General features: G+C 43.0%; 1 protein-coding gene and 1 long non-coding RNA gene across 3 annotated transcripts in view; both read right to left on the bottom strand.

Annotated features, from left to right (window-relative positions):
• PCYT1A (phosphate cytidylyltransferase 1A, choline) overlaps positions 1-20053 on the bottom strand; it is a 59328-nt gene extending 39275 nt beyond the window's left edge. The window contains exon 1 of one of the 2 annotated variants that reach the window (XM_036444000.2): positions 19924-20053. The gene's annotated coding sequence lies outside the window, so the exon portion shown is untranslated. The remainder of the gene's footprint in view (positions 1-19923) is intronic. The other variant, XM_045583872.1, reaches the window with a different exon arrangement.
• A 1570-nt stretch (positions 20054-21623) lies between these two features.
• Positions 21624-22170, bottom strand: LOC123652771. Its single transcript, XR_006742266.1, has 2 exons — positions 21999-22170; positions 21624-21777 (listed from the first exon to the last, which is right to left on the bottom strand). It is a non-coding gene; the product is annotated as an uncharacterized LOC123652771 (long non-coding RNA).
• Between the last annotated feature and the right edge of the window lie 1395 nt (positions 22171-23565).

The raw sequence follows: 23565 nt of genomic DNA, 5'->3' as shown, positions 1-23565 counted from the left end.
TGGTTAGATGGTAAAAGTTCATAATGAAGAATTACTTTAAAATTCCACCAAACACACAACATCACTTTTTTCACATGCAAGTCAGGTTTTGGCGTGGGCTGCGGAGCCTCATTTTTGTCCAACCATTGAGGCCACCTTTTCAAATTAACATACAGCACCCATTCTTCATCTCCGGTAACAATTTGCTCTAAAAACGGCAAACGGTTTTGAAGAGAGAGGAGAGAACTGCAAATTGTGACTCTCTGATTACGGTTGTTGTCGGTCAACTCATGAGGAACCCATTTTCCAAACTTTTGGACTTTGCCAAGTGCACGCAATTGATTGGAAATTGTTTTTTTGTGAACAATTTAAAGTTGTCGCAAGCTCTTGTTGGGTAATTTGAGGATTTTGCACCAAAAGAGCTTGAAGAGAGCTTCTTGATCAAAATTGGACACACGGCCTCGACCACTCTTGTCATCTAACGAAAAATTTCCCTCGCGAAATTTCTCAAACCAACGCTGGCATTTTCTGGCGCTATCTGCATCTTGACCAAGAGCACTACAGATGTTTTTTGCAGCCTCACTTGCTTTTCTTCCTAATTGGAACTTGTAAAGCATGCAGTGCCGAATATGCTCTTCATCCGCCATCTTCTTAGCCCTAGTTTTACAAGAAAAACCAAACCAAACACAGACTTTTTCAAGCAAAACTTGTTAATTGCACTTCACACGTTCTGTAGATACCACGTGTTTGAAGGTTATGTCAATACAAGTCAACGCCAAGCAAGATTTTAAACGAATGTTTAAAAACGACATTAAATATTACTAGACCCGATATATCAATGGTTAGAGGGCTGGTTCATGCACTGAGGGATCTTGGGTTAGATTCCTGCTCAAGGGCATGTACCTGACTTGCAGGTTCAATCCCTAGTCCCAGTCAGGGAATGTGCAGAAGGCAACCAATCAATGTGTTTCCCTCACATTGATGTTTCTCCCTCTTTCTCTCCCCATGCCTTCCTCCTTTTTACTCTCTCTAAAAATCAATGGAAAAAATACCCTCAGGTAAGGATTAACAACAGAAAAAAAAAATGACAAAAAGTATTTGAACAGCTGTTAGGGTAAGAAACAGTATACACAAAGAATTTAGCACAGAACATAGTCCAGTTTTAAGTATATGCTAGGTATCTAGTGATAGCAATAATAACAACAAAAATAATGATCACTATTATTTGAGTACCTCTTTTTTTCAGAACTTTAAGAGTATGTCTATTATATACCGTATTTTTCGGACCATAAGACGCACTTTTTTCCCCCCAGAAGTGGGGGAAAAAGTACCTGCGTCTTATGGTCCAAATATAGCCTACACATATACTTTAAAAAACAAGTTTTTTTACTTGCCCGGCTCTGTGTGGTCTCTGTGTGCTTGCCCCGCTCTAAAATGGTTCTAAATGCTGCTGTTTACTTTACAGGGTTGATTACATGTGTTTATGACTGTGATGTTGGGTTTTAATGCACATAAAATATTTTAGGACACTATTTGTTTCAGAATCTTTTTTTCTTCATTTCCCTTCTCTAAAAACTGGTGCGTCTTATGGTCCGGAGCGTCTTATGGTCTGAAAAATACGGTACTTTCTACATTGGACTCTTTGGAAAGCTATTTAAGTCCTGAGGCAGCTTTGGCCTTGCTTATTGTCCTTGCTTGACCTAATGAGGCTAACTGGTCCCTGTTCTCTTTTTTTTTTTTTTTTAATTGATTTTTTACAGAGGAAGAAAGCGAGACAGAGAGCTAGAAATGTCGATGAGAGAGAAACATCAACCAGCTGCCTCTTGCATATCCCCCACTGGGGATGTGCCCGCAACCAAGGTATATGCCCTTAACCGGAATTGAACCTGGGACCCTCCAGTCCCCAGACCAATGCTCCATCACTGAGCCAAACCGGCTTCGGCCCTGTTCTCTTTATAAGATCCTTTATTTGTATTTGCAAACTCCACAGTTGGGTATTACCGTGTTTCCCCAAAAATAAAACATCCTCTGACAATAAGACCTACTTACAGGTTTCCTTTTGAGTGAAATATAAGGCATCCCCCTGAAAATAAGGCCCCCCCCAGGCTCTGTCTCAGAATGAAAATTAATTTACCATAAACTGGTCGCTAGGGCCGCCCTGACTGGCGTCTAGCAACCAGTGACGTTACACGGAGTCCTGACGTCACTGCTGTGTGGAGGCGGAGCAGAGGTCGGAGTGAGCAGTGAGCGCAGGATGGGAGAGAAGAGGAGACTTTCACAGATCCATTTAGAAGAACAGGAGGATTAGAGCGGACAGGATGCGGCGAAGGTATGAGTGCTGGTCTATCTCTGGTGACACTACCTGATGCTCGAGGCCACCCTCATGATGACTGAAGGTTCTCAGTCAGTGGCAGACCCTGCTCCAGCCCAGATCCAGGCCCAGCAAGCCCAGTGACAGTCCCCAGGCAGGCCCCAGGGGGTGAATGTCTGATAAAGGGGTAGGGGGGGATGTCTGGTGAAGGTGTTCAGTGGCACAGGGGTGGGGGAGGGGGATCACTTAAAATGACACAGGAGGATCAGAGGGGCAATCAAAATGACACAGGAGGATCAAAAGGGGTTACTAAAATGGTAATCCCTCCTCTGATTCTTCTGTGCCATTTTGATTCCCCCCTCTAGAATCCCCCCTGTGTCATATTAAGTGATCCCCCTCCCCCCACCTTGATACTCCAATTCCTTTTTTTTACCCCTAGAAATGAGTGCAAAAAGAAAAAGCTATTCCGTGGAGTACAAGAAAGGAATCGTGGAAGACTCTTGGGGCCAAAATCTTACTGCTTTCTGCAAAGAGAAGATGTTGAGTATCCAATTGGTCCGAAATGGCGAGCAGAGTATGGTAACCTCATTGAACAAGTGGACAAGGGAAATGCTAAAAAGCGCAAGTGTGGATCAGGTCGGCAACCATTATTTTCCCAGCTGGAAGACCTGATTTGTGAATGGGTTGTTGACAGGAGAGCAAAGGCTTTGGTTGTGAATAGGGCTCAGATTCAAGAATTTGCCCTTGCAATGGCACCACAGTTTGACATAGCCCCCCGAAGACTTCAAAGCATCACAACACTGGCTGGATAATTTCCTTTAGCGAAGTGAACTGTCTTTAAGAAGATCTACAACATTGTTTAGGTTGGGAGATACTCAAGTTATTAAGCGAGCACTTGCATTCAAGTCCTTTATTGGTGATGCTGACTTCTCTAAATACAATCTTTCCAACATGATTGCTATGGATGAAACTGCAGTGTTTATGGGCCAATCATCTCAAACAACAATTGAACAGCAGGGTGCCTCCTTAGTGTACATTCCCTCCACTGCTTACAAAAGTGCATGTGTTTCCTGTATTTTGACAATTCGTCTGGATGGCACTAAAATCCCACCTTCAGTCATTTCTAAGGGCAGGAAGGAAAAAGATTGAATGTGTTTTGGGTGTTTTTATTCTTGAAACTGAAAAAGCCTGGGCCACACAAGCAGTTATAAGAAGTGGGTCGATTTAATGCTGCCACTTGTTATGCGAGGGAGCCAAAAAGGTCTGCTAGTCTGGGATGCAGCCAGCACTCACCGTGCTAAAGACATGAAGACATTTCTTCACGAAAGAAAAATAGATCAGATAATGATTCCCGCAGGAATGACGGCCTATCTCCAAACTCTTGAAATTGTAATAAACAATCCATTCAAAGACAATTTGCGCATGGAAATTAATGACTACATTGAAAATAGAATGGAGAGAAATCAGCGTGGAAACTTTGTGAAACCTAAACTGCAAGACGTTGTGACTTGGGTGAAGAATTCATGGGAGAAAATCACTGACAGTTCCATTTCAAATGCACTGCGAGCAGGTTACCTTGACAAGAAGTACTCATTTAAAGACAGTGCTATTGCTAAACATGAGAGATTTGGTCCACTGATTCTGAAAGAAATGGAGTCACAAGAAATTCACCAGGAAATTCAGGAATTGGATTGTTATGATGATGTCCCAGAAGATGATGACATGATTGTCATTGAATAAATGAGTAAATTCTTGATACTGTAGGATTCACAGTTTGTCTGGTTTGTGTTGACAACTACTGTACTATCGTACCATATACAGGTAATAAATTTCCTTTATTTTCATATAACAATAATGTGTACTGTATTCTTCTTCATGGAAAAATAAGACATCCCCTGAAAATAAGACCTAGCACATCTTTGGGAGCAAAAATTAATATAAGATACTGTCTTATTTTCAGGGAAACAGGGTATTACATACTAAAGGCCCCATGCATGAAAATTCATGCATTGGAGGGGGGGGGGGGTCCCCTCAGCCCAGCTTGCCTCCTCTCATAATCCGAGAGCCCTCAGGAGCAGGAGGCAACCCAGCAACCAGGGGAAGGCAATGCTCCCATCACACCTCTGCTGCTGCCACTGCCAGCAGCACAAGCCTTGGCCATCCCTGGTTACCTAAGTCTCGGGTGGCTCTGGGCTGCTGGGCAGCCACCATCCGAGGCTTGCCTGCACCTCAGGCTTGCCCTGGGCAGCTGGGCAGCTGCCATCTGAGGCTTGCCTATGCCTCAGGACAGCCCTGGGCGACTGGGTAGCCACAATCCGAGGCTTGCCTGCACCTTAGGCCAGCCCTGGGAGGCTAGGGGGCTGAGGGGACTGGGCACTGCCATCTTGTGGCTGTGGGTGCCACCATCTTTGAGAGTGTGGCGATCAATTAGCATATTCCCTCCTTATTGGCTGTGGGCACCACCATCTTTGTGAGGGTATAACAGTCAATTAGCATATTCCCTCTTTATTATATAGGATTATGCATTAGACATGCAATATCAGATAGATAACTCATCAATAATTAGACAGTAGGAAGTCAGTTTTTCAAAGAAACATTAGTTTCAACTCTAAAATTCTTTTTTTCTTTAGTAAGTTCAAGTCAATAGATAAAAACTTAATGTTCTTTTATTGTGGACATGAGCAAACCTGGCTGCTTTTGGGTTTGGTAAACTCTATCTGGCTATTTTTCAAGCATTATATGGCTGGCAACTCTTCAAGTGTATTCTGCCAAATGCCTTCTTCCTGCAACCTTCTTCCTGTAACCTCTAAGCATGTGGCTATTTCAAAAGGAATTAAAACCACAAACTTCTGATTTATTCATACTTAACTGATCAAGGTTGCTGCATTTGTCTGGATCAACTCGTACAGGTTCCGATTTCTGTTTCTTTGACCCAGGAAACCTGGAAAGGTTGACTGACAGCAACCAGCTTTTAGAGAAGAAACCAAACTGGTTGCCTGGGTCTGGAAAGGTCACATCTGTCTTTCAGACTATATTTAAAATTGCTTTTCCCCCTTTGAATTCTATGGCAAGGGTAAAGAAAAAGAGTGCTTCCAAATCTCTCTTGGCTGATGTCAGCCTGAAATGGAAGGAATCCTAGAACCTCCGATGGGAGGGGTTGATGGGAGGGGCAGCAATCTGGTTGGAAGGGTGGAAGGGTAGGAGTCTTGTCCCGATGCCCAGTTTACTAGTACACAGCACTTTACATAAGTCTGAGAAAACATCAACTGTTCATATCAAGAAAAGGGCAGTGGTAACGGGCAGGGGAAGGTGGAATATGGCAGTAATGAAGATTCTTGGTTCTCCTTCCAAGCCACTCCTTAGTATTGCTCCTGACCTGACACCACCATAACTTGGGGCTGGAGTTTCCAGAAGCAAAAGGAACCACTAAAATACTGGCTAGGCAAAGAGTGACAATAAAAGTCAGATTTCTGCTAAAGGACATGAACATCAAGCATGCTAAACTCACAGGCTGGTTAAATGCCCAGGTTATTTTGCTGTGATCCATTTTTTTTTCCTGGCGACTTAAAAAAAAAAAAGTTTTTATTGATTTTAAGAGAGTAAGGGAGAGGGAGAAAGAAACATCAACGTGCCAAAACCGGTTTGGCTCAATGGATAGAGCGTTGGCTTGGGGCTCTCATCGATGTTTCTAGCTCTCTATCTCTCTCCCTTGGGGCTCTCATCGATGTTTCTAGCTCTCTATCTCTCTCCCTTCCTCTCTGTACAAAATCAATAAAATATATTTTAAAAAAAAGAAAAGAGAAGAAAAGAAACATCAACGTGAGAGAGAAACATGGATCAGCAGCCTCTCACATGCACCGCAACCTGGGTGTATGCCCTAACTGGGAATTGAACTGGCAACCTTTTGGTGCATAGGACAAAGCTCAACCAACTGAGCCGTACCAGCCAGGACTTCCTGGCAACTTGTTATAAGATTGGCTCTCTTCCCCAAAATGACAGAGCATCATGTGAGTATGCATAAAGGACATTCATCCTGAAAATATTCCTCAGAAGGCTGTCTCCTAGAAAGGCAGGTTGAAAAATTCAGTAGATTTATGCTGGCTGCCTATTGCAGGGTACAGGATGGAGATCTTATCTGAAAAGATAGGAGGTGGCCTTGAAATGTCATAAAAATCAACACTGTGCAGACATTGGTCAGTTTACAAACCAGCTTCAAACTAATATTTAAAAGATGTGCCACCCCCTTTCACTTGCAGAAGAGATCTACAGAGGACAAAGTTTAAATTTATAGAAGGGAAACATTTAAGACATCTGTTTATCAGCGACCACTGAGTTTCATCACATTAATAGGTTATAACTTCCAAAGAAAAATGTCTTATTTTTTAAATAGAACCAAGTGTGGTAGGCAGACTTTGATATGGCCCCAAGACTCCTGGTTCTATATGCCTGGTATACATGCCCTTGTGCCATCTGCTCCCCTGTGTGTGCATAGCTCCGGTGGCTTGCTTTTCACTGGCAGGCGACTCGGGAACTCCAGGGGCTTGTTCTGTTTGGGCCAGAGTGGAAAGAAGGGTAAGGCAGTGAGAGGTAATGGGAGTTAGTCCAGTCAGCGTGAGTCTCAGGACTCACCAGATGCGAATGCTTGAACAAAGCTTATCACTTCTTTGTAGATTTGAATCTGGAGATGTGGCTCTAGGAACAATCTAGTGACAATCTAGTGGCCAACCTATAATCAGGAGAGCCTTTTTCAAAATAGTCAAGAGAGAAAGCAAAACTGATGAGAAAAGTGAGACCCTGAACTAACTGTGCCAACCAACACATTCCCCTTTTTGCTTAAGTCAGTTAAGCTGGGTTTCTTATCACTTGGAACCACAAAGATCATAACTGCAATATGTAGTGATGATTCCTGGAACACAGTAGACACTCAATAATTATTTAAATAAATATATAAAGTACAGAAAACTACTTTGAAATTTTGAAAGGCACCACATACATTACTGGTTTTTTTTTTATTGAATTTATTGGGGTGATATTGGTTCACAAAACTATACAAGTTTCAAGTGTAAAATTCAATAATACTTTAAACAATAAAACAAGAAAAAAGCGTAAAATTCAATAAAACATCATTGATGGAAAGGGGTCAAGTATTTGTCAATTTATAAGTGTATCAATAATGGTGTAACAAAGATCTCATCTTCTCAAAAGTTTATTTCCTTGTCTGTGTACACTACTCCTTATCTGCTTCATCCAGTTTTTCTGTTTTCTAAAGATGACTTTTGGCTCTTACGTTATATTTTAAATTTACTTTACACTGAACTTACACATTGAATTTAAACTGAAGTCTTAAGGGCCTTTGACTTAGAACAAACACAGCTGATACTTTTGGGTTTTAATGTACACTTCTTTATTTTATCTACTCTCTTAGGACAGTGGTCGGCAAACTCATTAGTCAACAGAGCCAAATAGCAACATTAGAACGATTGAAATTTCTTTTGAGAGACAAATTTTTTAAACTTAAATTTCTTCTAATGACACCTCTTCAAAATAGACTCTCCTGGGCTGTGGTATTTTGTGGAAGAGCCACACTCAAGGGGCCAAAGAGCCACATGTGGTTCTCGAGGCACAGTTTGCCAATCACTGTCTTAGGAGGTGAAAACAAAAGGTCACAGACACATTGCATAACACTAAGCCTAAAAGAATTTAGAAATTATAGAGGTTAACTCTCACACCTTTACTCTGGAACTAATACTAATTTTTAAACTTTAAGTCAAAAAATATTTTTTAATATAATATTGATAAATCTTTATTGTTCAGATTATTACAGGTGTTCCTCTTTTTTCCCCCCCATAGCTCCCTCCATCTTATTCCCCATCCCACCCCATGCCCTTACCCCCTGCCACTGTCCTCATCCATAGGTGTAAGATTTTTGTCCAATCTCTTCCCGCATCCCTCAGACTCCCTTCCCCCTGAGAATTGTCAGTCCACTCCCTTTCTATGTCCCTGATTCTATTATATTCACCAGTCCATTCTGTTCTTCACATTTTTTATTCACTTGATTTTTTAGTTTCACTTATTGGTAGGTATGTATTTGATATCTTTTTGTTGTTTATAGTTTTTACCTCTACCTTTTTCTTCTTCTTTCTCTTCTTAAAGAATACCCTTCAGGCCGAAACCGGTTTGGCTCAGTGGATAGGGCGTCAGCCTGCGAACCGAAGGGTCCCAGGTTTGATTCTGGTCAAGGGCATGTACCTTGGTTGCGGGCACATCCCCAGTAGGGGGTGTGCAGGAGGCAGCTGATCAATGTTTCTCTCTCATCGGTGATTCTAACTCTCTATCCCTCTCCCTTCCTCTCTGTAAAAAAATCAATAAAATATATATATTTTTTAAAAAAGAATACCCTTCAGCATTTCATGTAATTCTGGTTTGATGGTGATGAACTCCTTTAGCTTTTTCTTATCTGTGAAGCTCTTTATCTGACTTTCAATTCTGAATGATAGCTTTGCTGGGTAATCTTGGTTGTAGGTTCTTACTGTTCATCACTTTGAATATTTCTTGCCACTCCCTTCTGGCCTACATAGTTTCTGTTGAGAAATCAGCTGACAGTCATATGGGTACTCCCTTGTTCTAACTATTTTTCTCTTGCTGCTTTCAAGATTCTCTCGTTGTCTTTTGCCCTTGGCATTTTAATTACCGTATTTTTCGGACCATAAGACGCACCAGTTTTTAGAGAAGGGAAATGAAGAAAAAAAGATTCTGAAACAAATAGTGTCCTAAAATATTTTATGTGCATTGAAACCCAACATCACAGTCATAAACACATGTAATCAACCCTGTAAAGTAAACAGCAGCATTTAGAACCATTTTAGAGCCGGGCAAGCACACAGAGACCACACAGAGCCGGGCAAGTAAAAAAACTTTTTTTAAAAAGTATATGTGTAGGCTATATTTGGACCATAAGACGCAGGGACTTTTCCCCCCCCACTTCTGGGGGGAAAAAAGTGCGTCTTATGGTCCGAAAAATACAGTATGTGTCTTGGTGTGGTCCTCTTTGGATTCCTTTTGTTTGGGGTTCTGTGCACTTCCTGGACTTGTAAGTCTATTTCTTTCACCAGGTAGGGAAAGTTTTCTGTCATTATTTCTTTCAATAGGTCATCAATATCCTGCTCTCTCTCTTCTTCTGGTACCCCCAAAATCCGGATGTTGGTACACTTAAGGCTGTCCCAGAGGCTCCTTACACTATCCTCACACTTTTGGATTATTTTTTTCTGCCTCTCTGGTTGGGTGTTTTTTGTTTCCTCATATTCCAGATCTTTGGTTTGACTCTTAGGGTATGTCGATCTACAGTTGAGTTTCTGTATATTCTTTATTTCAGACAGTATATGCTTAATTTCTGACTGGTCCTTTTCCTTTTTTTTTTTTTTTTTTTTTTTTGTATTCTCATTAAGGTCCTTGAAGGTCTCTTCGTTTCTCAGCAGTTTTTAGAAGATTCTTGAGTAACTTTATAAATGTGATTCTAAACTCTGTGTTGTCCAGTAGTTTACTTTCCTCCATCTCTCCCATTCGTGACATGCTTCTGTGTCTCCGCATTTTGGTTGCCTCCCTGTGTTGATGAAGTGGCTTTGTGTGGCAGGTGACCAACAGGGGCCAGTAGCTCAGCTTCCCCAATCATCCGAGGTGGTTGCTCTTAGTGCACCCCTTTGTGGGCTGAGTGCAAAGTTTTGGTGTAGTTAAGCCTTGATTGCTGTTGGTACACTGGGAGGAATTGACCTCCAGGCCAATTGACTATGAGGACCCACTGTGTCTTTAATGGAAGAACTGTTATGCTGCAGACATGCTTATGGTACAGGCCTTGTTTCAGTGGGGCTTTGGTGCTGAGTCCGCCTCCCGAATGTGTCACTTATGGATGTGAGGAGTTTAAATCTGGTGTCTCACAAACAACTAGGTACACTGGCTTCTGGATCTCCAATAGGATGCAGTTCAGCTACTGTCTTAGGACACCCTGCAGGAGCTACAGTGAGAAGCACAGTCCTCTCCTCCTGCTTGGAGCTTGGAGGCTTTGGAGCTGACTGTAACAGGTTGTAAGTCTGCTAGGTTAAACTGCAATAGAGAAAGCCATTCATATGCAAAAGCTCCTGCTTGGAACTTGGGTGTATTTGTAGATTGTGTAGGGTGGAGTCTCAGGCAGAGTCTCGGGGCATCACTACGCTAGGGCATGGCAAACAGCAATGGCTGCCAGTCAGCATTCTCTGTCTCTCTGACTGTGTCCCAGCATCTCAAGCCCCAGCACAGCAAGCAATTATTCTTGAGCACAGCTCTGCAAGCAAGCCACCCTCACTTTCCGATCTGATGGCAGACAGACTAGCTTCTCCCCAGAAACTGGATTTCAGAGAGATTGGGAGCTTGTCTTTCTTCTGGTTGAAGAAAGCAACACCCTCCACTAGCTGGGATCCGCCGCCTGCTCGTATTGTGCTCTCGTGCGCCCCAGCACCTCAGTTTTTCAGCACTGAGAAAGAGTGCTCCTTTCTCTTTCAGCTGTTGTAGAGCTTCCTTTCAGCCAGCTTTCCCGTGGTTCTGGGTGACAGACGTTTTGTCTTTTAGTTGTAGTTTTGAAATTGTTGTGCACGGCAGCAGTTTAGGTGTGTTTACCTAAGTCACCATCTTGGATCTCCTTTTAAGTCAAAATTTAAAGTCTATAGGTCTCTCAAGTTTTCATTTTTCACTGGCTCTCTTAGACTTATGGTCAAAAAACTGCGGCTCTTTGGCCCCTTGAGTGTGGCTCTTCCACAAAATACCACGGCCCGGGCAAGTCTATTTTGAAGTGAAGTTAGAAGAAGTTTAAGTTTAAAAAATTTGTCTCTCAAGAGAAATTTCAATCCTTGTACTATTGATATTTGACTCTGTTGACTAATGAGTTTGCCAACGAATATCTTAGACCATCCCCATGTCCCCTCATATCTAGTAACTTATGCACCACAAAAGCATATAGAATAATTTAATAATTAGTGCCCAAATTGACAGAAAAAATTACCCTCAGTTTCCCTCAAGTTCCTTCTGGGGCACACTACCTTTGTTACTGAGAAATGGTAGGGGAGAATGAAGACATACTGAGGATAGTTACATGTTGGCTTTTTATTCATTACTAGAAGCCCAGTGCACAAAGTTTGTGCACGAGGGGATGAGCAGGTTTCTCAGCCAACTGTACCTTCTCCATTCCAGGACCCCTTGGGGGTGTCTGACTGCAGGGATCAGGCCTAAACCAGCAATCGGACATCCCTCTCACAACCCGGGACCGCTGGCTTCTAATCACTCACCTGCCTGCCTGCCTGCCTGGTTGCCCCTAACTGCCCTCCCCTGCCAGCCTGGTTGCCCCTAACTGCCCTCCCCTGCCAGCCTGGTTGCCCCTAACTGCTCTCCCCTGCCAGCCTGGTCACCACTAATCACCTCTGCCTTGGCCCCCACCACTATGGCTTTGTCCAGAAGGACGTCTGGAAGGATGTTCAGTCTAATTAGCATATTATCCTTTTATTAGTATAGATACTGAAACTTAGCTGTACCTAAAAATCATAGCACCTTTATAATATCACAACTGCCCAGTAACTACTGAATACCTCCAACCATGAGGATCATACTTCCCAAACTCTACATTCATGATAACTGTACCTTTTTGTAATCAACCAACACCATTCAAGTAACAGTGCAGTGATAGCCCTGAAAATGGAGATGACTTTACAAATCTACATTCAAAAGGGGCAAAATACATAAACAGATAGTCTGGCTTAATATCAGTTTGTCCAGCAGGCAATGAGGTTGAGAAAAGATGGCACCTCCTCAAAGCCAATACAGTAAAAAATCAAACTGGGGGTGAGGAGCAGGGAATTGCCTAATACTTAGCAAGTGGATCCTGGCCTCCAGCCATAGCACCCACATTAACTAAAGTGAGATGAGTCAGAATGAAAGTAGTTGGAGATAGAATACAGAGCCTCTCTCATGAGTCTATTAGGGTAGGACAAATTTCCTATTCCCTTAGCAATTTATCCTCCAAAAAAGTTGTCAAAAGACGCTATATTAAGAGAGACAAAAGAAGCTAGCAGTTAGAATGCAGCATTTATAAGGCTTGACCTTTCCAACACTGCTACCTATTCTGTCCCTAGTAAGTCACCGTATCTTAGTCACTCAAACTCAAACTCCCCATTCAAGCAGATTCTAAATGTGGACATGACTGCCCACACCACCACCAACAACCATCCTGCCTATTAACTGAATTAGAGCTCCAAATTATTTTCAAGATTCAGAATGCAGTACTGTGCCTGTGATTTTTTGTGTGTGTGTGCCTGTGATTTTTACTCACAAAATCTGGCTGCATTTTTGCTGACTCACCTTCCAGTACACACTACTTCTTTTATTCTTCAGTGTTCCAAAAGATGTTGCTTGGATGCATCATCTTTGCTACTAAGGAAGTAAGAGAATAAATAGAAATGTGTGTGAGAGAAGATGGGGTGTAGTGAGAAGATACTGAGGATAAATCCAGTTAAGTGTTTTTCTAATCTAAATGTTCTGAAGGAGACAAAATTTGGGCACTGACATGCATATGCTTATGTTTTAAAGATGAAAGGCTCCCATAAATGCAGTTTTAGGGACTTCAACACAAATTCCTCCATTCTACTTCCTTATTTTATCAATATATATATATATATATATATATATATATATATATATATATATATATAATTTTTTTTTTTTTTTTTTTACTGATTTTTTTACAGAGAGGAAGGAGAGGAATAGAGAATTAGAAACATCGATGAGAGAAAAACATAAATCAGCTGCTCCTGCACACCACCTACAGGGGATGTGCCTACAACCAAGTACCGTATTTTTCGGACCATAAGACGCTCCGGACCATAAGACGCACCAGTTTTTAGAGAAGGGAAATGAAGAAAAAAAGATTCTGAAACAAATAGTGTCCTAAAATATTTTATGTGCATTAAAACCCAACATCACAGTCATAAACACATGTAATCAACCCTGTAAAGTAAACAGCAGCATTTAGAACCATTTTAGAGCCGGGCAAGCACACAGAGACCACACAGAGCCGGGCAAGTAAAAAAACTTGTTTTTTAAAGTATATGTGTAGGTTATATTTGGACCATAAGACGCAGGGACTTCCCCCCCCCCCCATTTCTGGGGGAAAAAAGTGCGTCTTATGGTCCGAAAAATACAGTACATGCCCTTGACCGGAATTGAAACTGGGACCCTTCAGTCTGCAGGCCAATGTTCTAACCACTGAGCCAAACCAGTTAGGGCTCTACCTCCGTATTATTAGCAGATCTAGTAAACAGCCCAGGGTGAAAGAGGAGGTGGACTCTGCTTCTTAAACTATGTAACAACCTAAGTAGCAAGTTGCAATCACATATACTCTTCAAGTTTAAAAAATATATAACTCAAATTTGACAGTACTACAGAGAATTAACTGCAAAAAAAGGAGACATACAATCCAGCCGGGTGTAGCTCAGCAGTTGAGCATCCACCCAGGAACTAAGAGGTCACTGGTTTGATTCCCGGGCAGGGCATATGCCCATGTTGCGGGCTCGATCCCCACTGGGGGGTGTGCAGGAGGCAGCCAACCAATGATCATCTCTCATCACTGATTTTTCTATCTCTCTTTCCCTCTCCCTTCCTCTCTGAAATCAATAAAATTATTATTTTTTTTTAAAGAGACATATGTTTTTCCTTTGCATTCTATTCTTGCTTCCCCCATCTCGGGCTCTACATTATCTTCCTCAGTTAAACCTTATGCTCAGTTCCAAAGCTGGGAAAGTATACTTCATATTTGGGATCTTTACCAACTTTCACCATTGTAAAGCTTAACGAAGTGGTGCTCTAAGAGGCAAGTTTTGTGAATTCATAGGTTAAAGTAGATCTAAAACCCTTGGCACTAATCATGTCACCTGCTATACATTCAGGCTTCCCACAGAGAGCAGTGCAGTCACATTACCCCTTGTGTGAAGACCTTTGAAGCTTGAGGGAGAATATGTCTACACCCATAATGCGGAGGAGGAATTGGATTCAAAAGCCAACTGATAGCCTAGATCAGGGGTCAGCACACTATAGCTTACAGGCCAAAAATGGTCCACTGCCTGTTTTTGTAATTAAAGTTTTATTGGATCATGCTCATTCACTGATATACTATCTATGGTTGCTTTGGTGCTACAACTGCAAAGTTAAGTATTGCCACAGAAACTCTATGATCGTCAAAGCTTAAAATTATACCTGGCCCTTTACTGAATAAGTGTGCCAACTCCTATCCTACTAGTAGATGAAGACAGGACCAGGTTTATTAATAATTTGGTAGCCGCCAAAACTGGTTTGGCTCAACGGATAGAGTGTCAGTCTGCGGATTGAAAGGTCCCAGGTTCGATTCCGGTCAAGGGCATGTGCCTTGGTTGCGGGCGCATCCCCAGTGGGGGGTGTGCAAGAGGCAGCTGATCGATGATTCTCTCTCATCGATGTTTCTGACTGTCTATCCCTCTCTCTTCCTCTCTGTAAAAAATCAATAAAATATATATTTAAAAATAATAATAATAATAATAATAATTTGGTAGCAAATTCTACCTAGATTATGCAACAGTTCTAAAATGGAGGGCACTGCTAGGAATAGTACGATTTCAAGAAAATGTATTGTAATTTTCTGGTACAGGACTACTTCAGTTTATGTCACTAACTTGTATAGATCACCACACTATATAAAATAAGTCAAAAGAACACCTGATTTGGTAAACTCTAAATGTAAAGGTAAATTTCACAACATGACCTTTTAAAGCAGAGCTCCATGTCTTTAATATATGAGGCCAGAAAATTGCCACATCTAAGATTTTAGCTTTGAACTTGATCTCTTTTTACTTTCTTCAGAGAAACCCTTATTCAACACTGAGTGGACACTTACTCTGTGCCAGACCCTGGGTTAGTTCTGGAACAAAATAAAGCTTATACTTTGGCCTGGTAACACAACAGGAAATTTAAGGAAAGAGATTATCCTAAAAATCACAAGGGACATTTGTAATAATTGTTACAGTTGAATGATGTCGTTCTGCCACTGCTCTAGAAGATTCGGTGAGTAAACGCTATGTTTAGATTGTGCTCTGTCTAAAGTGGGTTATGGAATTTACATCTTTAAGACAAAGTCTATGATAGATTCAGGGAGTCTGGGATTTGTACCCCCCAAAATTATGTATTTATTTTAGCTAACCTCTGACAAAGTCATCATTTCCTTCAACTATGAACATAAGCTACAACTGTAATAAAGACTGAGTAGAATAATAGGCTTTGTACCAAAAGAAATAATAGATATATTTTTATATCATGTTATATTTATCACATGATCATTTAAAAATTATTATATTTATAAGACCCACTAATAGATAGCAAAAATTATATTAATAAAAAGCACATTAAGTGCTATATCAAAATAAAAATATTTTGATAACTATATTTCACATTTGTTTTCCTTAAAATTCTATTTTTTTTTGCATATTAAAATTATTCCAAAAAAGTAGTCCACATGATCTCACCATACTGCCAAAGGAGTTCACAACCCAAAGAAGTAAAAACTTCTGCCAAAAAAATAAACAAATATAATCACATCTAAAGTAATTTCTATAGATTTAAAAAAACTGCCTACTTTCCGTTAAGTTTTCTATACACTTTTTTTCTCTAATGTACAACAAAAACAAATATCACTATTTTTAGCAGTTTTCACTTTAAAACTGGTTTGCAAATAGTTGTGAATGTGACATAACAGCCTAGCAGATCCATGGGTTCCACTGGCTTTATTGGTAGTATTTATAGTCCAAACATAGAAAGCTTCAAACTAATATAATGTTCAACTTTCAATAAGAGAGAGAGAGAAAAAAGACAAAAAAAAAAAAAAAAAAAAGCAATCAAACTTCAAACACATGTCGAAGTACCCATTTGACAGGGATATTGCGAAAAGGGAAGTTTAGGACTAGCAACAGAAAGGTTTAAGCTTAGGAAACAGAAGGTGCTGGAAGTCACCTTCAGAGCAGTTAAGCAGGAGGGCTGAGCCCTGACCTCCTCACTCTCTCCTTTCTAAGTTACATTGTTTCTCTAATGTGGCTGATGTGATGATAAAGTAAAAAGTAAAAAAGCAACCACAATCTTGAGCAAAACAGAACTCTCACAGTCATCACTGATAATTAGAAAATACTCTGACTTTGGGTTTCTCTAACTGAAAAAACTCCCTGCAAAATCATGACTTTTTAGAGAAATTTTATCTTTCAAATTTAGGGTTACATAAACATTGGTGTGACATATTTCTGTTTAATTCAGAAATGTAATTATCTCTATTTGTAGAAAAGCCAGATGACCTGGCTTCAGATCAGAGTTATGTAATAAATAATTGAGCTTGCTTTTTCTATGAATATTTCATAAATTAATTATCACTGGGCAGGGTAAGGGCTGGATGAAGGGGAGTATAAAGGGTAAAATGGGAGACTTCTGTAATAGTATCAATAATAAAATATATATTTTTAAAATAAAAGAAATAAATAGAATAATAACAGAAAAAAATTAATTCTCACCAGTGTTTATAACATGGAGAAGTTACTCAACTACCCAAGGGAATCATGAATGGGATCTGGTGGTTTACAAAATCCATGAGACTGAATACAGAATTTGGTGAGTATACATAGATTTCAGATTTTTAAAGGGCTGTTTAACCAGAATAGTGGTCGACAAACCGAGGCTCATGAGGCACATGTGGCTCTTTGGCCCCTTGAGTGTGGCTCTTCGGCCTCTTGAGTGTGGCTCTTCCACAAAATATCACCGCCTGGGCAAGTCTATTTTGAAGAAGTGGCATTAGGAGAAGTTTAAGTTTAAAAAATTTGTCTCTCAAAAGAAATTTCAATCGTTGTACTGTTGATATTTGACTCTGTTGACTAATGAGTTTGCCAACCACTGAACCAGCAGAACCATTTATCTCTGCCACAGTTAGGAAATATAAAACAAGAGAAAGCAATAATTCATCCCACAGTCACCGAGTAAGTCAATGTCAACAGAGAGTAACTGGAGACTTCTGAATCCAAGGCTCTATCTAAGATCATTCTCTTCAAGGGATCAAATCTCCAAAGAGAAGCTCTCCAAGAAAAATGAAACCTCACCTATTTATGGAAGGAGAAACCATAAGCTGAAGAAGGAATAACGTTAAATCTTTATCAAGCAGGCCATTATACTACTGATTTTCAAAGGGAATTAGCAAAGCAGTATACGTCAAAAAGAATCATTACATTCAGGAAACATAAAGACCCCAGAGGCAGTGTTGTATTTTCCAAGCCTAAATGGTCAGTTACCTTGAAGCATATATTCTGTTCTAGAAAGAAATTCTTTAGTAGTTCCTTTTAGTTATGTAGAATGTAAGCCAAGTAAACATCTAATATTCTAGAACAGTGGTAGGCAAACTCATTAGTCAACAGAGCCAAATATCAACAGGACAACGATTGAAATTTCTTTGGAGAGCCAAATTTTTAAACTTAAACTTCTTCTAATGCCACTTCTTCAAAATAGACTCGCCCAGGCTGTAGTATTTTGTGGAAGAGCCACACTCAAGGGGCCAAAGAGCCGCATGTGGCTCGCGACCCTTGCTTTGCTAATCACGGTTCTAGAAAAATGTTTAACTTTCCACTTTTTTTCAAGGTTAAAGGAAGGCTATCCCTCACCATTCCCAACTCATTCCCATTCAAGAACCTGCTCTCACTCCCCGCTATCACAAGGTGCACGTGTGTGTGTGTAGGAGGCGCTAAAATTACCTCACACTTCTTATATTAGATTTTTTTTTAATTGGGTGGCACATCAGTAGCACCTTCTACAAAGGACTGTAGAAAAGGAGGAGGTAGTGTAACTCACTTTAGTTCATCTCATCTGCATCACTAACAGCTCTCATGACAGAGAATCAGTAGGAAATAAAACCACAGCTAAAACATCATTGGAATAACTCCCTGCATAGCATCATTGCCAGTCTTGGCCTCTAGTGTCCAAACCACTGAGCTGAAATGCTAAAGACATTAAAGCCTCACCCATGAGGCACTGGTCACCACTGTTGACCTTCCAAGACTCATCCTGGCTTCTCCTTGATGGTCACCATCTGTTGGCCACTGATCATTGCACCAAATTCCATCCTCAACTGATACCTTTTTACTAGCAATTGTCTGTACTTGCAGAATCACTAAAGATCAAGACTGAAGAGAACCCTGAAGGTTGTGTGTCCCTGCTCCCGTTTTATTACTGGCAGAATGACATCTGTCTCTATCTGCGATTCCCTTCTAAGCCTTGTTCCCACCTGTCCCAAAGCTCTCCCTTCCTCGATGTCCATTGCTAGCAGTTTTTCCAATGACAAACCCCTCTATCTTCACTGCCGCTGTCACTGTCACTGTCACTGTCCCTATTTCACTATGTAAGTTCTGGTTCTCACCACGGAGACCCTCAGTTTCAGTCCCCAGTCCTAACTAGTCCCCCCGGGTATGTCTGGGAAGCCTTCTCCAGCGAAGTCTGTATCTCACAGAGCCTGCGCCTCGGGGACAGGGACCCTCTTCCCCGCTGCGTCTTTGCCCTTACAAACAACCCTAGAATCGTGGCCTCTCAGACCTGAAAGGAAACCCAGAAATCATGTGGTCCAATGTCCCCAGGCTTTGTTACTACGTTTTATTTCACACACCTTACGGTATCCAAATCCATTTTCCATCGCCACTTCATAGACACATAACTGAAACAAGTTGCGTGCAATACTTACCCTTCTTTGTGAGCACAGTAACCATTTCTATTATATATATATATATATATATATATATATATATATATACATATACATATATATATATATATATATATATATATATATATATATATTTAAGCAGGTGCCATCCACTAAATGGATTTCTCAACTCCATCACAGGCTGGAACCCCTCATCTAGGGAGCATTCCTCTAGTCCCAACATCCCGCGCACGGAGGGAGAAGCGGGCTACTCCTCTAGTCCGGACTCCCGGGTCACTGCGCTGGCTCCGGGGCGGAGGGCGTTCCCGGCCGCGAGCGGGTCCGCAGAGTTCAACTCGGGGCGGCAGGTAAGTGCCTGGCCGGAGTCCTTTCCACCCAAGACCTTCTCCGCCCAGCCACGGCCACGCAGCCGCACCCGCGCCCGCACACAGCCCCGCAGGGTGACCGTCCCGTCAGGGGCCCCCCTCTTCTCCAAGTCGGCCCCCCAAAGTTCCTGCTCCTCCGTCAGCCTCTCTCCACAGCCGCTGCTTCGTGCTCCCCCCAGAGTATCGCCCCCGTCCATCCACCGGTCTGGTCTCCCCGTCCAGGACCGGCCCCCGGGCGCAGCCCCCGCCGCACACGGGGGTCCCGGTGCCCTCGCAGCCTCCGCGCCGTGCACGCTGCGGCCGGGGTCCCCTCGCGGGCGGCGCCCTCCCGGCCGCGGCGCCCTCGCTGTCACTGCCCCCGGGTCAGTCACCGCAGCCTCCAGCCGCGGCCGCGCACCGCCCTCCTGTCACTGCCCGCTCCCCTCCGCTCCCGCGGCCCCGGCCCCACAGGCTCTGCCCTCACACAGCGCCGCGCGGGCGGTCCCCACCTGCAGCTCTCGTCCCCGCGACCCCGTCCCGCCGGGTCCTCCCGGGCGCAGCCTCTCGGACGAGGGAAGTTGAGGAGGTGGTGCCGGGAGACGCCCGGGAAAGGCACCTGACGGAACCGCCGGCCGGAAGTCCCGCCCACTTGTCAATCCGGACGCCGCTTTTCCCTGAAAAAACCCCGACCCCGGACGCACTGGTTCCGCCTCCGAGGAGGCCCCCGGGCGGAGGGACCGACGGGAAACGCCGGGCGGGCGGTGAGTTGGCGGAGGGTTAGGGTCGGCGTGGGACGGCGGAGGGTAGGGCGGCGGCCTCCGGTCAGGCGACGCGCGGGGGAGCATCACGCGGCTCCCGGCAGCCCGTCCCGGCGTGGCGCCCGCCCCGCAGCCCCGAGCTCCCTCCCGCGGGCCGGCCTGGCCCCGCCCTCTGTCTGCGGCGCCAGGCGCGGGTGCCACACACTCGCTCCAGGGCGTTCACCGGGCAGATGGCCGCAGCGCCTTCCGCCGAAGCCCCGCCCGGCCGGCCGGCTTCCCCGCCGGCTGCTGCGGAGAACTGGGGTCCGCCCACGGAGTCCTGCGAAAGCCTGTGGCCGGCTCCAGACCCTCTCCCTGAGCACTGAGCACTCACATATGAACACACCCAACCCTGTTCTTCCTTTAAAAAATATATATATTTTATTGATTTGTTTTACAGAGAGGAAGGGAGAGAGACAGAGAGTTAGAAACATCGCCAAAACCGGTTTGGCTCAATGGACAGAGCGTCGGCTTGGGGACTGAAAGGTCCCGGGTTCGATTCCGGTCAAGGGCATGTACCTTGGTTGCGGGCATATCCCCAGTAGGGGGTGTGCAAGAGGCAGCTGATCGATGATGACTCTATCATCGATCTTTCTAATTCTCTCTCTCTCTTCCTCTCTGTACAAAATCAATATGCCTTGACCAGAACCAGAATTGAACTTGGGATCTTTCCTTGACCAGAACCAGAATTGAACTTGGGATCTTTCAGTTCGCAGGCCCACGCTCTATCCACTAAGCCAAACAGGTCAGGGCTGAACCCTATTATTTCTGCCCCCCACCCCCCCAAACCCGTAGCGTAGGAACTAACAGGGCTAGTGGAAGAAAAGGAGGTTTCATAGACAATAACCTCACAGGGTGATCTATTCATAAATTCCTGGGTAGTCATACCCAGACATAGGACATTTTTAGTAAAAGGCTTATTTTTGCCATAGCAGGTCCTGTCCTTTGTTTCTGCGCATCTAAGGCTTAACATACCTCAGACCCCTACTCAAACATGACCACCCCCAAGAGTTTATCCTGTAATTGGACCCCCAGCTTGCTTTTCCCCACCTCCATGTGATCTTCCTTCTGTTCCCTCCATAATCTCAAAGGCATAAAAGCTGCAAACTGTTACTGTGAATAGCATTTGAGATCTTGCTTCCCAACATATGCTGTGGGTTTAGCTCAAATAAACTCATTAAAAAAAAAAGTCTACTGGTTTGGATTGACTGGTTTGGCCAATAAGATTTAAGGGAGACCACTGGGAGAAAATCACATGGCAGGGTGTTCTTTGCTGGAATGAACCTTTGAATGGGTCCCTTTAGGTTCTATAGATGTGGGTAAGGAAAGTAGATACCCGATGTTATGGGGGAAATATATAAAACAACTTTTTATTACAGCTTATTCTTTTTTATTTTTGTCTACATGCTTAAAAGTGGCTCAGAAGAAAGAGGTGAGTAAACTTCCACATCTGCTGAGAAGCCTCCAGGGAGAAAAGGGGTTTAAATTGCGGCCCTTTCTCTTTGGCGTTTCAAACAGTTATTTGAACAAGGCTCTGTTAAACAAGGACTTAAATGAATTGTTGTTCTTTTTTTGTTTTCAATATATTTTATTGATTTTTTACAGAGAGGAAGGGAGAGAGATAGTTAGAAACATCGATGAGAGAGAGTCATCCATCAGCTGCCTCTTGCACACCCCCTACTGGGGATATGCCCGCAACCAACGTTCATGCCCTTGACCGGAATTGAACCCGGGACCCTTCAGTCCCCAAGCCGACACTCTATCCATTGAGCCAAACCAGTTTTGACTGTTCTTGTTTTTTGAAAAAGGTTTTATTTAGCCAAAAAGAAGACCAGTCTTGGGGCATGAAATCAAACCACCAGCAGTATACGTTTCTGTCATCATGGAGTTTGCAATCATTTTTGTTTTTTGTTTTTAAATGTTTTTTATTGATTCCAGAGAGAGGAGGGGAGAGAGAGAGAGAGAGAGAGAGAGAGAGAGAGAGAGAGAGAGAGAGAGAGAGAGAGAGAGAGAGAGAGAAACATCAGTGATGAGAGAGAAACACTGATCAGCTGCCTCCTGCACGCCCCACTACTGGGGATCAAGGCCGAAACCCTGGGCATGTGCCCTGACTGGAAATCGAACTATGACCTCCTGGTACATGAGTAAGACACTCAACCACCGAACCACATGGGCCAGGTTGCAGTTGTTTTTTATTCACCAACTGGGGGGTGGAGGCGTGGGAGAAAGATTTAAGCTGCTTGAAAGAGTGCAATAGCTACAGGCAAAAGGGGGTGAGCAAAGGTAAAGTAGTGCCAGCTCTGGAATAGGCGCAGAGCCCACAAAGAAGTGTCTGCTCCTTTGGACTGGTGGGCAACAGTCCACAAAGTTCATGCACAAACAAGAAGTTGGAAGGTTAATTCTTTGAGTAATTGCATAAGTAATCACCTGGAAATTCATCTGAAGTTCCAACAGACATGAATATGAACAGCCTTTTGTCAGCTGGTCCACACTATTAACAGGCTAACTGTTCTGTCTCTCTCACTCTCAGAATTTTCTCCTTGTGAACTCACAGACTACAATGGTCCAAATAAGGACAGCTCGCTGGAGAAGACACTAGGGACTCTAAGGAGAAGATCACTACAAAGATAACGGAAGTTGGAATAGTAACCAACATAATTTTGGAGAATTTTAAGTGAGGGCTAATTTCATACACAGCTTGGAAACTCGCAGACCCTGTCAGAAAGTCTCTGACACTGGAAAAATCCTGGAGAAAACAAATGCATGTTTAAGCTAATGAGCTGTGTAAGCTGTAGGGTGGAAAGAGCTGAGAAAAAACAGAGTGAGAGATTTTTAAAAAAATCAAAATGTAGGGAAAAAACTTCGTAAGTAAATTCACCTCAGAGTTATTTATAATAGTAAAAAAGTAGAAATAATCAGTCCTTCAGTAAGGACATGGCAAAAATAACCAATGGTATAACCTAATGGAATAAATGCAACTATTAAATTTCGCTTATGAAAATCAGAATGCAAGAATCCAAGATGGCTGCGCCCAGGTAAACACCTAGCCGCAGCGCACACAACAATTTCAATAAAATACAACTAAAATATAAAATGGACATTACCCAGAACTACAGGAAAGTCGACTGACTGGAAATTCTACAACAAGAAGCAAGGAGAAAACTAGAAGGAAGAGCGGAGGAGCTGTAAGAGCCCAAGGTATGGAGACATGCGGCACGCGCAGAGAGGACGGAGCCGGAGAGGAGGGAGGCCGAGTGCCTGGCTGGCGTTCCCTAGCAGGAAGGAGATAAAACTCCGACTGCTCTGAACCCCAGTTCTAGGCCAGACCCCGGGGACCCAGGCTCATCCAGAGGG

The sequence above is a fragment of the Pipistrellus kuhlii genome, unplaced genomic scaffold, assembly GCF_014108245.1.
Source record: "Pipistrellus kuhlii isolate mPipKuh1 unplaced genomic scaffold, mPipKuh1.p scaffold_m20_p_2, whole genome shotgun sequence".
NCBI classification, from domain to species: Eukaryota; Metazoa; Chordata; class Mammalia; order Chiroptera; family Vespertilionidae; genus Pipistrellus; species Pipistrellus kuhlii.
This window is presented reverse-complemented; position numbering and strand designations above follow the sequence as displayed.